At 38.1% G+C, this 14,484-nt stretch overlaps 1 pseudogene; it reads left to right on the forward strand.

Moving 5' to 3' along the window:
- The first annotated feature begins 4,716 nt into the window (after positions 1 to 4,716).
- Positions 4,717 to 5,499, forward strand: LOC145545676 (U3 small nucleolar RNA-associated protein NOL7 pseudogene; annotated as a pseudogene).
- Positions 5,500 to 14,484: the final 8,985 nt, after the last annotated feature.

Here is a 14,484-nt window from a genome sequence, read left to right on the forward strand (position 1 = left end):
TTGCATAGGAACCTGGAATATTAGGTCTGTGAATCAAGGCAAATTGGAAGTGGTCAAACAGGAGATGGGAAGAGTGAACGTCGACATTTTAGGAATCAGTGAACTAAAATGGACTGGAATGGGTGAATTTAACTCAGATGACCATTATATCTACTCCTGTGGGCAAGAATCCCTTACAAGAAATGGAGTAGCCATTACAGTCAACAAAAGAGTCTGAAATGCAGTACTTGGATGCAGTCTCAAAAACAGAATGATCTCTGTTCATTTCCAAGGCAAACCATTCAATATCACAGTAATCGAAGTCTGTTCCCCAACCAGTAATGCTGAGGAAGCTGAAGTTGAATGGTTCCATGAAGCTCTACAAGACCTTCTAGAACTAACACCCAAAAAAGATGTCCTTTTCATTATAGGGGATGGGAATGCAAAAGTAGGAAGTCAAGAAACACCTGGAGTAACAGGCAAATTTGGCCTTGGAGTACAGAATGAAGCAGGGCAAAGGTTAATAGAGTTTTGCCAAGAGAACGCACTGGTCATAGCAAACACCCTCTTCCAACAACACAAGAGAAAACTCTACACATGGACACCAGTTCAGTTCAGTTGCTCAGTCGTGTCCGACTCTTTGCGACCCCATGAATTGCAGCATGCCAGGCCTCTCTGTCCATCACCAATTCCCGGAGTCTACTCAAACCCATGTCCATCGAGTTGGTGATGCCATCCAACCTCTCATCCTCAGTCGTCCCCTTCTCCTCCTGCCCCCAATACTACCCAGCATTAGGGTCTTTTCCAATGAGTCAACTCTTCACATGAGGTGGCCAAAGTATTGGAGTTTCAGCTTCAACATCAGTCCTTCCAATGAACACCCAGGATTGATCTCCTTTAGGATGGATTGATTGGATCTCTTTGCAGTCCAAGGGACTCTCAAGAGTCTTCTCCAACACCACAGTTCAAAAGCATCAATTCTGCGGCGCTCAGCTTTCTTCACCGTCCAACTCTCACATCCATACATGACCACTGGAAAAACCATAGTCTTGACTAGACGGACTTTTGTTGGCAAAGTAATGTCTCTCCTTTTAAATATGCTGTCTAGGTTGGCCATAACCTTCCTTCCAAGGAGTAAGCGTCATGGTAATACCAAAATCTGATTGATTATATTCTTTGCAGCCAAAGATGGAGAAGCTTTTACAGCCAGGAAAAACAAGACCAGGAGTTGACTGTGGGTCAGATCATGAACTCCTTATTGCCAAATTCACACTTAAATTGAAGAAAGTGGGGAAAACCACCAGACCATTCAGGTATGACTTAAATCAAATCCCTTACGATTATACAGTGGAAGTGAGAAATAAATTCAAGGGATTAGTTCTGATAGACAGAGTCCCTGAAGAACTATGGACAGAGGTTTGTGAGATTGTATAGGAGGCAGGGATCAAGACCATTCCCAAGAAAAAGAAATGCAAAAAAGCAAAATGGCTGTCTGAGGAGGCCTTACAAATAGCTGTGAAAAGAAGAGAAGTGAAAAGCAAAGGAGAAAAGGAAGGATGTACCCATTTGAATGCAGAGTTCCAAAGAATAGCAAGGAGAAATAAGAAAAGCTTCCTCAGCGATCAATGCAAAGAAATAGAGGAAAACAATAGAATGGGAAAGATTAGAGATGTCTTCAAGAAAATTAGAGATACCAAGGAATATTTCATGCAAAGATGGGCATGATAAAGGACAGAAATGGTATGGACCTAACAGAAGCAGAAGATATTAAGAAGAGGTGGCAAGACTACACAGAAGAACTATACAAAAAAAGATCTTCATGACCCAGATAATCATGAACGGGACTAAAGTTCTTATAAAAGAGACTCCACAAAACTCCCAAGCCCTTTTCACTATGTGAGGAAACAAGAAGTCTGAGACCCGGGAAAGGACCCTTACCTGCTTATGCTGGCTTCCTGATCTCGGATTTCCAGCTTCTAGAATTGTGAGTGATAACTTTTTTCTTTTTATCAAGGCACAGTTGATTTATAACATTATATAAGTTCCAGGTGTACAACATAGTGATTCACAATTTTAAAATGTTATGCTCCATTTATGATTATAATAATATATTGGCTATATTCCCTGTGCTGTACAATATATTCTTATAGTTTGTACTTCTTTTTTTTTTTCTGCTATGCTGGGTCTTCGTTGCTGTAGGTGGGTTTCTCTAGTTGCCATGCGCTGGCTTCTCTTGTTCAGGAGCATGGGCTCTAGGGCGTGTCGACTTCAGTAGTTGTGATGCATGGGTTTCATTGCCCCGAGGTATATGGGATCTTCCTAGCCCAGGGATTGAACCTGTGTCCCCTGCATTGGCAGGTGAATTCTTAACCACTGACCATCAAGGAAGTCCTCCAGTACCACATATTCTTTATGCATTCAGTTGGTGATAGACATGTAGGTTCCTTCCATGTTTTGGTTATTGTGAATAATGTTTCTATGAACATAAGGTTGCATGTATCTTTTTGAATTATATGTCCAGGAATGGGATTGCTGGACCATATGGTAAGTCTATTTTTCGTTTTCTGAGTCAGCCTTTATTTAAGTTTATACTGTTCTCATCTGCCTTGTCAAAATGTTATCTATTTTTGAGCAGGGAAAGATTTTGTGAGCATAACATTAAAGGCAGAAAACATATATAACAAAGGATTTATATTTTGTTATACAAAAAGCTCTTGGAGGTCAATGCAAAAAGACAACCTCTCCAGTAGAAAAATGGGTAAAGTCCATAAACAGACAATTCCAATTGATATGGCCAGGTTTAAGTTTTCCAACCACCTTACTTGTTGTATCTATTTTTGCTCCCTTATTTTCCTGGTGACCTTAGATTGAGTATTTTTAGTATTACATTTTATCTATTATTAATTAAATATTTAAAAATTTTTCAGTAGTTTCTCTAGAGTTTACCATATGTATCTTTAACTTATCATAGTCTATGTTCAAATAATATTATATGGCTTCACATATAATGTAAAACTTTACAAAAGTGTATTTCCATTTTTCCTTCTCCCATCCTTTTTACTATTGTTGTCATATATTTTACTTCTACATATATTATAGCCCATTGTACATTATTACTATTTTTGTCTTAAAGAGTTGATTTTTAAACAATTCTTTTTTTTTTTGCCATGCTGTGTGGCTTGCAGGATCTTAGTTCCTCAATCAAGGACTGAACCTGGGCCACAGCAGTGAAAGCATTGAGTCCTAAACACTAGTCCTCTAGGGAACTCTAAACAATTTTTAAAATGCCTTTTATATCTATACATATATTTGCTATTTCCATGCCTTTATTTCTTTTGTATAGATCTGTTTACACTTGGTATCTTCTTTCTTCAACCCAAAGAACTTCCTTTAATGTTTCTTGTATGCAAGTGGTACTTTTTTTTTCAAACTTGCATTTGTCTTAAAATTATTTTTTGTCTTCATTTTTGGTGGATATTTCCACTGGGTATAGAATTCTAGATTGACACCTTTTTCATTTAGTACTTTGAAGACATCGTTCCATTGTTTTCTGTCTTGCATTGTTTCGGATGAGAGTTAATGGATATTCTTATATTTGCTTCCATATATATAATGATCTTTTTCTCTGGCTTTTTTTCAAATGTCATTTTTATCATTCAGTTCAGTTCAGTTCAGTCACTCAGTCATGTCCGACTCTTTGCGACCCCATGGACTGCAGCACACCAGACTTCCCTGTCCATCACCAACTCCTGGAGTTAACTCAAACTCATGTCCATCAGGTCGGTGATGCCATCCAACCATTTCATCCTCCGTTGTCCTCTTTTCCTCCTGCTTTCAATCTTTCCCAGCATCAGGGTCTTTTCCAATGACTCAGTTCTTTGCATCAGATGGACAAACTATTGGAGTTTCAGCTTCAGTATCGGTCCTTCCAATGAATATTCAGGACTGATTTCCTTTAGGATGGAGTGGCTGGATCTCCTTGAAGTCCAAGGGACTCTGAAGAGTCTTCTCCAACACCACAGTTCAAAAGCATCAATTCTTCGGCGCTCAGCTTTCTTTACAGTCCAACTCTCACATCCATACATGACTACTGGAAAAACCATAGCTTTGACAAGACGGACCTTTATCAGCAAAGTATTGTCTCTACTTTTTAATATGCTGTCTAGGTTGGTCATAACTTTTCTTCCAAGGAGCCAGCATCTTTTAATTTCATGGCTGCAGTCACCATCTGCAGTGATTTTGGAGCCCCCAAAAATAAAGTCTGTCACTGTTTCCATTGTTTCTCCATCTATTTGCCATGTAGTGATGGGACCAGATGCCATGATCTTCGTTTTTTGAATGCTGAATTTTAAGCCAGCTTTTTCACTCTCCTCTTTCACTTTCATCAAGAGGCTCTTTAGTTCCTCTTCACTTTCTGCCATAAGGGTGGCATCATCTGCATATCTGAGATTATTGATATTTCTCCAGGCAATCTTGATTCCAGCTTGTGCTTTATCTAGCCTGGCATTTTGCATGATATACTCTGCATATAAGTTAAATAAGCAGGGTGACAATATATAGCCTTGACACAATCCTTTCCCAATTTGGAACCAATCTGTTTTTCCATGTCCAGTTCTAACTGTTGCTTCTTGACCTGCATACAGATTTCTCAGGAGGTAGGTCAAGTGGTCTGGTATTCCTATCTCTTAAAGAATTTTCCGAGAAGTCAGATGGCCGCCGGGTCCCGCAGCTCAGGTCATGGTGCAGCTTTGGCCGCGCGCGTCCCGCGCCCCGGCGTCGGCCTCGCAGATGGTGGACGAGGGCCAGCCCGCCTCGGAGGAGGAGGCGGGGCACGGGCTGCTGCTCTGGACAGCCCATCAGCGGCGTGGCCGCCGAGCCGCTGGGGGAAGACGAGGAGGGGGACGAGGAGCTTGACGACGAGGCCCCGGAGGAGCCGACTCTCGCCAGCGCACAGTCCGAAGCGAAGGAAGAAGAGCGGCGAGTTCGGGAGACGGTGCGCAGGGACAGGGCGCTTCTGAAGGAGAAGAGGAAGCTGCGCGAGGAGCTGTTCATGGAACAGAAGAAAAGGAAGCTCCTTCCAGATACTATTCTAGAGAATTTAACTACAGCGTCACAAACTAGTGTGAAGAAATCACCGGGAAAGTTGAAAGAAGTTAATTTGCAAAAGAAAAATGAAGAACGAGAGAGAAAGGAAATGACTCTAAGAAAGCTAAAGAAAAAGTGCAGAAAGTACAGACTGTTGGCCAGAATAAAAGCTACGTGGTTGTAAGGCTAAAAGATCAAGATTTGAGGGATTCAAGGCAAGAAGCAGCCAAAGCCTTCATACAAAATTGTTTATATGGTCCTGGAACCAACAGAACTACTGTAAACAAGTTCCTGTCTCTTGAAAACAAGAGGTTACCGATGAAAAAGGCTGCAGCCCAGTTTTTGAATAACACTTGGGGATCTCAGAGAAAACAAAATGTCAAGAGGTTTGCAAAATGCTGGATGGTCAGAAAGATGAAAACTCCTAAGAAGTAAATCAAAGCTAGATGAAGAACGAGTACTTTCTTTGTATGTATAGAACTTAGTTGTTTAAAGAATTTAATTTTTCTGAAAAAAAAAATCACTTATAAATCCTTAAAAAAAAAAAGAATTTTCCACAGTTTGTGGTTATCTACACAGTCAAAGGCTGTGGAGATCAACTGATTATTGGTGTAATCAATAAAGCAGAAGTAGATGTTTAAGAATTTAATTTTTCTGAAAAAAAAATCACTTATAAATCCTTAAAAAAAAAAAAAAGAATTTTCCACAGTTTGTGGTGATCTACACAGTCAAAGGCTGTGTAGTCAATTGACTATTGGTGTAATCAATAAAGCAGAAGTAGATGTTTTCTGGAATTCTCTTGCTTTTTCTATGATCCAACAGATGTTGGCAATTTGATCTCTGGTTCATCATTGGTTTTCAGCAATTTTGTCAATACTATGTGTTGGTATCGTTTTCTTTGTGTTTATACTGCTTGTAGTTCATGAAACTTTTTGGATCTGGGTTTGTTGATATTTTCTTCATTAAATGTGGTGAATTTTTTTTTTTTTTTTTTTGCCATTATTTCTTCAAATATTCTTTTCTGTTTCTCTTCTGTTTCTCCAAATCACATATATGGTAGAATACTTGATATTGTCCAACAGGTCACTGAGGCTCTATTTATCCCCCTACCAGCTTTCTTTTCTTTCTATGTTTTACTTTAGGCAGTTTTTTATTTCTATGTCTTCAAGATCACTGATCTTTTAATTGCATTGTTTAATTTGCTGTGAGCCATAGCAGTATTTTTTCCATTTCTTTCTTGTAGTCTCTATTTCTTTCCTCACTTTACTTATGGTTTTCTTTTTTCTTGAACTTATAATAGATGGTGAAAAATTCTTGCCCATTAATTTCATAAATTCTGCCATTTCTGGGTCTATTTTTATTTATTTTTAAAAAACTTTTAATTTTGTATTGGGGTATAGCTGATTAACAAACAATGTTGTGATAGTTTCAGGTGAACAACAAAGGGGCTTAGCCATACAATACTCTATTTTTATTGTCTGATTTTTCTGCTGACTATAGATCATATTTTCTTTTTTAATTAATTTATTTATTTGGTGGCTGGAAGAAGCAAGTCTAGTAATTTTTTATTAGATGCTAGACATTGTAAATGTTACATTGTTGAGTTTCTGGATTTTATTTCTCTTTTTTAAAGAGTATTGGACTTTGTTTTGGCAGACAGCTAATTTACTTGACTATCAGCTTGATACTTTTGACGCATGTATTTAAACTATATTAGGATAGGTCTAGAGTAGTTTTACTCTTAGGTTTATAGAGTCTTACTTCTAAGGCATAGCTTTTTTGAGATCTCTACTGAATGCTCTGAGTATTCAACAAGGTCTGTTCAGTCTGACTGGTTGGAACCCAAATTTTCCCATCCCTATGTAGGTGCCAGTAATTTTTCACTTTGTAATTTTTCAGCAGTTGTTCTTCACCTGGTAGTTGACTTTTGGCCAGTTTCATGTAATCTCCCCTTGCACTTCCATGGATGGGCAGTCTATTTATTAGTCAAAGACTCACAGGGCCACTATGAAAATTTGTGGAGCTCCTTTTTTGCGTAGCTCTCTTCTCTCTAGTATGCTCTTCCACAAGATCATACCTCCTCATCCTTCCCAAAATCTAATCTCTGTCCCTTCATCTTAGCAAAACTGCTGTATTCTGCTTCAATTTGCTGTCCCTGTAATATTGTTTGGAGAATATCTCTTGTCAGATAGTTGTGAGAATTGAAGGCTAACATAATTTGTTTTCTTTCCTCTTCTCTCAGGGATTGTGATCTTGTTGCCTTTGTCCAATATCTGAAAACAGTTGTTTCATCTATTCTGTAGTTTTCTAGTTTTTTTAATTGAATGGTGGGAGAGCTAATCTGTCAGATTACTTTTCCATGTTAGGAATAAACAGACAATTAAATTTTCCCTGGATATAGAATTATAGTTGGCATTTTTTTTTTACTTCAAAGATATCATTCTTTAAAGACATTGTCTTCTGTCTTGCACTGCTATCTTTGTTTTTCCAAGTGTAATGTGTCTTTATCAGGAATGAAAAGTAAGACAATAGGATATATTTTACTACTGTGTTGCTAATAAAAAAGAGTATAGTGTTCATAAGTATCAGATAAATGGGTGCATATATACTTCTGGTAGTGCACATTGTCAAAGCCTTCTTGTAGGGACAGTTTATCAAAAAGATTAGAGGCTTTTAGCCCCAAATCAGGAAAAACCCAAGTTTCCATCAGCAGATGAATGAATAAAGAAAATTTGGTATATACATATAATATAATGTTAGCCATAAAATGAATAAAATTCTGTTACATGCTACAAGATGATTGAACCTTGGAAAGACGCAAGTGAAAGAAGTCAGACACAAAAAGGACAAACATGCTATAATTCCACTTAAATGAGGTACCTAGGATAGGCAAGTTGAATGGGGAATTATTGCTTCAATGGGTAGAGAGTTTTTACTTGAGATGATAATATAGTTCTGGAAATAGACAGTGGTGATAGTCACACAATGTTGTGAATGTACTTAATGCCACTGCATTTTTACTTAAAAAATGTTTAAAATATGTATATTTTATCACAATTTTTAAAAATGTTAATGAGAGGCCTACAAAAGGTTTTTTTTTTTTTTGGACAAAGCAATTATTCTTGCAAGACAGTATCCTAAGGAAAATACAAGGAAGTATATAAAGATTTAATCACAAGAATGTTTTGTTAAGAATATTTTTACAGAAACAAAATGAGATGAAATAAAACAAAAGCAAATACAATTTATTTTTTTTTGGCAGTGGTACCCAACTTGTGGGATCTTAAATCATTGACTAGGGCTTGAACCTGGGCCCCAGTAGTGAAAGCATGAAGTTCTAACCACTGGATCACCAGGTAATTCCCAAGAATACAATTTTAATATCTTAAAACAAGCCATTGATGAAATATACTATGATGGACAATAAACTGCCATAGAGACATTTAAAAAAAGAAATAAGTTCTTTTTAAGAAGACTACTGAATTACATGGAAAGACTAAGAGGAAATACCGTAAAATGTTAGTGGTGGTTATTTCTGGATACTGGGATTATAAATGGAAAATTTTCTTTTATGTACTTTTTCTGTTTTAAATTTATTACAATAAATATGCATTTTAATATACTAAAGAAATGAAATTTATTTTTAAATGTTTTATCCATCCTTCAGAGATCAGCTGAAAAGCTGTTCATCTGTAAACTGTTCTCAGAATCTTCCAACTGAATATGACTCTTTCCTTCTCCAAATTCTATAGCCCCTTACATGTCTTTCATGGTACTTATCACATAGGCCATGTATTCAAGTTATTTATTAATATGAATCTGACTTGCTTCTCCTGCTGAGCATATGTGGGACTGACTACCTTATCAGGCACTACCTAAATCAGGGATATTGACTATTTCCACACCACTTGATTAGTAATCTTTTCTAAAAAAAAAAGTTTTTATTGATTTGGATGCACCGGGTCTTGGTGGTTGCACACAGGGCCTTCGATCTTCACTGTGGCATGTGTGATCTTTAGTTGTGGCATGCAAATTCTTAGTTGCAGCATGTGGGATCTAGTTCCCTGACCAGAGATAGAACTTAGGCCCTCTGCATTGGGAACATGAAGTCTTAGCCATAGGACTACCAGGGAAGTCCCTTGATTAACAATCTGTATGACTCAGATTAGCACCCTTAGCAGGAGCTAGTCTGATCTAGACACCAAAACTGATCTAGAGAAAGGACTGGGTTATCATGAATTCAGGTTATTTCTAAGGTTAATGATATTTGAATGGCTTATTTAACTTAGGCTTTATAAACAAAGGAAATTATTAATGGGAAGAATAGCACTATGTAAACTACTTATATATTCATCAAGCAATTAACATAGGCAGACATAGAATTAATTACAAGTGTGTTTTTGTTTAATGCCAATCCTCTGCTTAGAGTTCCTCTTCTTGGATGGCAAACTTGTTTTAACTGGACTGTTAAAAAACAATATGTTATCTAGCAATAATGTCCCAGATAATAATATGCTGCTGCTGCTGCTAAGTTGCGTCAGTTGTGTCCGACTCTGTGCAACCCCATAGACGGCAGCCCCACATGCTCCACTGCCCCTGGGATTCTCCAGGCAAGAATACTGGAGTGGGTTGCCATTTCCTTCTCGAATGCATGAAAGTGAACAGTGAAAGTGAAGTTGCTCAGTTGTGTCCGACTCTTTGCAACCCCATAAACTGTAGCCTACCAGTCTCCTCCATCCATGGGATTTTCCAGGCAACAGTACTGCAGTGAGTTGCCATTCCCTTCTCCAAATAATATGCTAAAACACTCAATACAAACACAAATTCAGTGAATTATAGTTCCTAATGCACAATGTAAGGTACAGAGTTTTCCGCTCCACTTGTTTCTGCCCTTGGTATAAACATTTTTGCACTTTGTACATATTTATTCCTACCAGATTTGGAGCTCCTTATGGCAGTAGAAATAAGGCTAGTCTTATTCATATCTGAATTCTTGGTTCTTGTTACCTAGTATATAATGAAACATAATACAGATGTTTGTTGAACTAAAAACCCTAGCCTCTGGCGTTCAGAGTCAGAAGACCTGGGTTCAAATCTTAGTTCCACTTGCCAAGGGCAAAACTCTTAACTGATCTGAATTTTACTTTCCTCCACTATGAAAATCAGACTTTTTTTTGGCCAGACTCAGGCAGTTTAATGAGTTTAACTTATTGGATAAAAGTGTCAGTTTTGCAATGGAAAAAAACAAATGTCAGACTTCCCTGGTGGCACCCTGGCTAGTAATCGGCTTGCACATGTTTGATCCCTGGTCTGAGAAGTTTCCACATGCTACAAAGCAATTATGCCTATGTGCCACATCTATTGAGCCCTCCCTGTAGAGTCTGGGAGCAACAACTACTGAAGCCCAAGCACTCTAGAGCCCGTGTTTTACAAGAGAAGCCACCTCAATGAGAAGCCAGAGCACTGCAACTAGAGAGGAGGCCCCCCTGACCCCAGACCACAGCAAGTAGAGAAACCTGGCCACAGCAACAAAGATTCAGTGCAACCAAAATCAATCGATCAATAAAACAACACCAGAACAAACGCATCTCCGGTCCTTGTTTCAACCCTGTCATAGCCCAAAGGGTACTGGCCAGTGGAGACCATGGCCACCCAGAGCCACTGCAGGGGTGGGGCCATTTCAGAGCAAAGAGCGGGCATTGGGCAGCACTAGCCTCATTCCTTGAACTTCCTATTCTGGAGGCACACAAGGCCCTGCTGTACCTGCTGTGCTTTGAGCCTCTTGAGGATGCTATGCATGTGGAAGCAGTAGGAGCACTGGCCCCACAGCAGCAGGCAGTTGTCAGTCAGCATCTTGATGTCCAGGCAGCTGCCACTGAAGGCCATGTGGAAGATGCTGTAGTTCTCATGGTTGGCCACCCAGAGCCACGTGACCATGCTGTTTCAGCACTTGACCTTCACCTTCATGGCACAGGGAGCCTGCCTTCCATTGGCAGGGCCTAGACTGTAACATTGTTATGAGAATTAAATGAGAGAATGAATGTTTTTTAAACTGTCTGTCCCATGATAAATTTGTTATTAATGAAGGCTTAAAGTAGAGAAATGATTGTAAGATCATGGAATAACCAGGAGAGACCAGATATATGACTCCCAAAGGCCTCCACAAGATGGTATTAATTCTCTTGGTATGTTTCCCATGGCCAGTATCTTACAAATATCCTGCAAGTTCAAACATCTGGTTTTGTCAGTGCAGAGAGGAAATCTTGGGGTCAGACTCATATTAGTCAAGCTCACAAGACATGTAAAAACCAGAACATATAAACTACAGTGTCAATTCACCAATTTACACCTATTCCATCTGCCATGAGAAACAGAAGGTTTAAGTCAGCATAATCAGTACTTCTCACAAACCTCGCTCCTAATTTGGTCTACCAAATTATATTCAGAAGGTCACTTGGTGAACATGCATGTTTCCCATGACTGCTGTAACAAATTACCACAGACATGGTGACTAAAAACAGCAAAAACTTATTCTCTCACAGTTATGGATCCTTGAAGTCCAAGATCAGCATCACTGGATCAAAATCAAGGTACACCAAAGCAGCACTCCCCTCAGGGCTGGAAGGGAGAACCTATTCCTGACTTTTTCCAGGTTCTGGTGGGTGCCAGCATTCCTTAGCTTGTGACAGCGTCACTCCAATCTCTGCCTCCATCTTCACAATGTCTTCTCCTCTTTGTATGTGAAATTTGCCTTTCTCTATGTTTTGTAAGGATTCCTTTGGTTACAATTAGTGCCCACTCAGATAATCCAAAATAATCACCTCATTTCAAAATCCTTAATCACGTCTGCCAAGCCCTCCCTCACTTTTTTTTTTTTTGCCATGTAAGGTAATATTCGTAGGTTCCAGGGATTCAGAGATGGATATCTTTCCTGGGGATGCACATTTTTCAGCCTACCACAGGCTGGAAATTGAGATCTGAAAAGTAAATTATCCTACTAGCAATACTGAAGGCACCAGACTGCACTGTGTGATACATTTACTTTTACAGCAGGAAGAGCCTTGTCAAATGGCCTGAATACTCAAATCCATTGCCAAGATTCACTTTCTCAACACAGTGCTTGGATGGCCATTGCCGGTGTTTGCCTCTGTGACTGCTTTTTGATGCCTCCATGACTAACAAAACTCCTTTTGATTGGCCTGATATTTCTTTCCTCTTGTTCCTTCCTTCCTTTCTTTCCTTCTGCATTTTCTTTCTTTCATTTGTCTAGACTTGGAACTATTTTATTTCTTAAATTGATGCCTTTGCCTAGCTCTGTTATGATCCACTACTTGTTAATGTTTATAGCTTAATTCTTTTTCCCCCACACTATGCAGCTTACAGGATCTTAGTTCCCAGACCAGAGATTGAACCCAGGCTGTGGCAGTGAAAACCTGGAATTCTAACCACTAGACCACCAGGGAAATCCCCTAATTCTTTTTTTTTAATTGGAAGTATAATTGACCTACAGCACTATGTTAGTTCCAGTTGCACAAAATAGTTATTCCATAGTTCTATATGTTACAAAATGATCACCACTGTAGCTTAATTTTTGTTTTTAAAGGCTAGAAACTATAAAAAAGAGCCAAATGAAAATTCTCAAACTGAAAAATAGAGTACCTGAAAATTTAAAAGTCTTGAATGAACTGAACGGCACTTTAAAGATAGGAAAAACTTGGTGAACTTGATTAATCCATCGATTAATAGAAATGATTCAGTCTGAAGACTATAGAGAAAAAGAAAAGGTTGAAGAATGTGAACAGAACTTCAGAAACTTATAACATCAGAAATCTAATATACATATATGTAATTGGAGTCACAGAAGGAGAGGAAAGAGAATGGGGTAAAAAACTCTGTGGAGAAATAATGTTTGAACACTTTCCAAATTTGGTGAAAGACATAAATTTTCAGATCAAAGGTGCTCTACAACTGTTATAGGAAATGTAAATTGGTGCAGCCAATGTGGAAAAACATTATGGAGATTCCACAAAAACTAAAAATAGAAGTATCATATGAGCCACCAATTCCACTCTTGAGTATATATCCGAAAAAACATATGCACCCCAATGTTCATAGCAGTACTATTTACCATAGTCAAGATGTGGAAGCAACTTAAGTGTTGATTAACAGATGAGCAGATAAAGAAGATGTGAGATACACAATTGAATATTACTCAGCCATAAAAAAGAAAATTGCCATTTGCAACAACATAGGTGGACTTGGAGGGTATTATACTAAGTGAAATAAATCAGACCAAGTATGATATCATACTGCATGATATCACTTACATATGGAATCTAAAAAAAGCAAAACCAGTGAATATAGCAAAGAAGAAACAGACTCACAGATATAGAGAACAAACGAGTGGTTACAAGAGGGGAGAGGGAAGAAGGGGGACAAGATAGGGATAGGGGATTAAGAGGTACAAATTACTTTATATAAAAAAAATAAGCTATAAGGATATATAGTATAGCACAGAGATATAACCAATATTTAATAATAACTATAAATAGAGTTTAAGCTTTAAAAACTGTGAATCATTATATTATACACTTGAAATATATGATACTATAAATCATCTATACCTGAATAAAAATAGATAAAATTAAGTAAAAATTAATAAAGAAGCTCAACAAACCAAATTTAAGCACATCACAGTCACACTGTTAAAAACCAAAAAATTAGAGCCAATCTTGAAAGTAGTTTGAGAAAAATGACATGTTACCATACAGGGATCAGTGACTTGAATTACTATGGATTTCTCATCAGAAACTATGGAGATCAGAAGAGTTTTAAGTACTCAAAAAAAAAAAACAAAACAAACTATCAACATATGATTCTATATTTAGTTTTACATAGCACAAATATAGCTGCTGGAAGCCACCCATCTGACCCTGTGGAAGGGGGACAAAGAAGGAGTAATCATTGTGAGATGGACAAATACCCTGAGGAAGTAAACACCACGGTTATCTACACACGCTTCTACCCTCTACACATTTATTTTCATGCTCTATCTAGGGAATTTTGGCAGAAAAGTTTGAAAAGCACTGATAGAGTCAGTAAGCAAAGTAATGTATGAGAGATGAATGCTCATTTGTTGTATTTGTCTAATCAGAAAAGCTGCTTTCAATTTACTGTCGATACATAAACTTAATCTAAGCTGGGTTTGGGTTCATGTGCTCTTTCAGCTCCCTAACCTAATTGCCCTTTTCTCTTGCTTTTCTTTTACACTCTTTTGGCCACTGCTCATCACCATTGGCCTCATAGCAGAGGGATTACATCTTGCCAATCAGTTATTTCTGAACTTACTGATCACCATGGCTACTCTGGTCAGTTTCCAGCCATGCTTTGTGGCCAGTGATCTTTTTGGTTTTCAAAGAT

The sequence above is a fragment of the Giraffa tippelskirchi genome, chromosome 4, assembly GCF_054371585.1.
Source record: "Giraffa tippelskirchi isolate mGirTip1 chromosome 4, T2T-mGirTip1v1.2.pri, whole genome shotgun sequence".
In the NCBI taxonomy this organism is placed as follows: domain Eukaryota; kingdom Metazoa; phylum Chordata; class Mammalia; order Artiodactyla; family Giraffidae; genus Giraffa; species Giraffa tippelskirchi.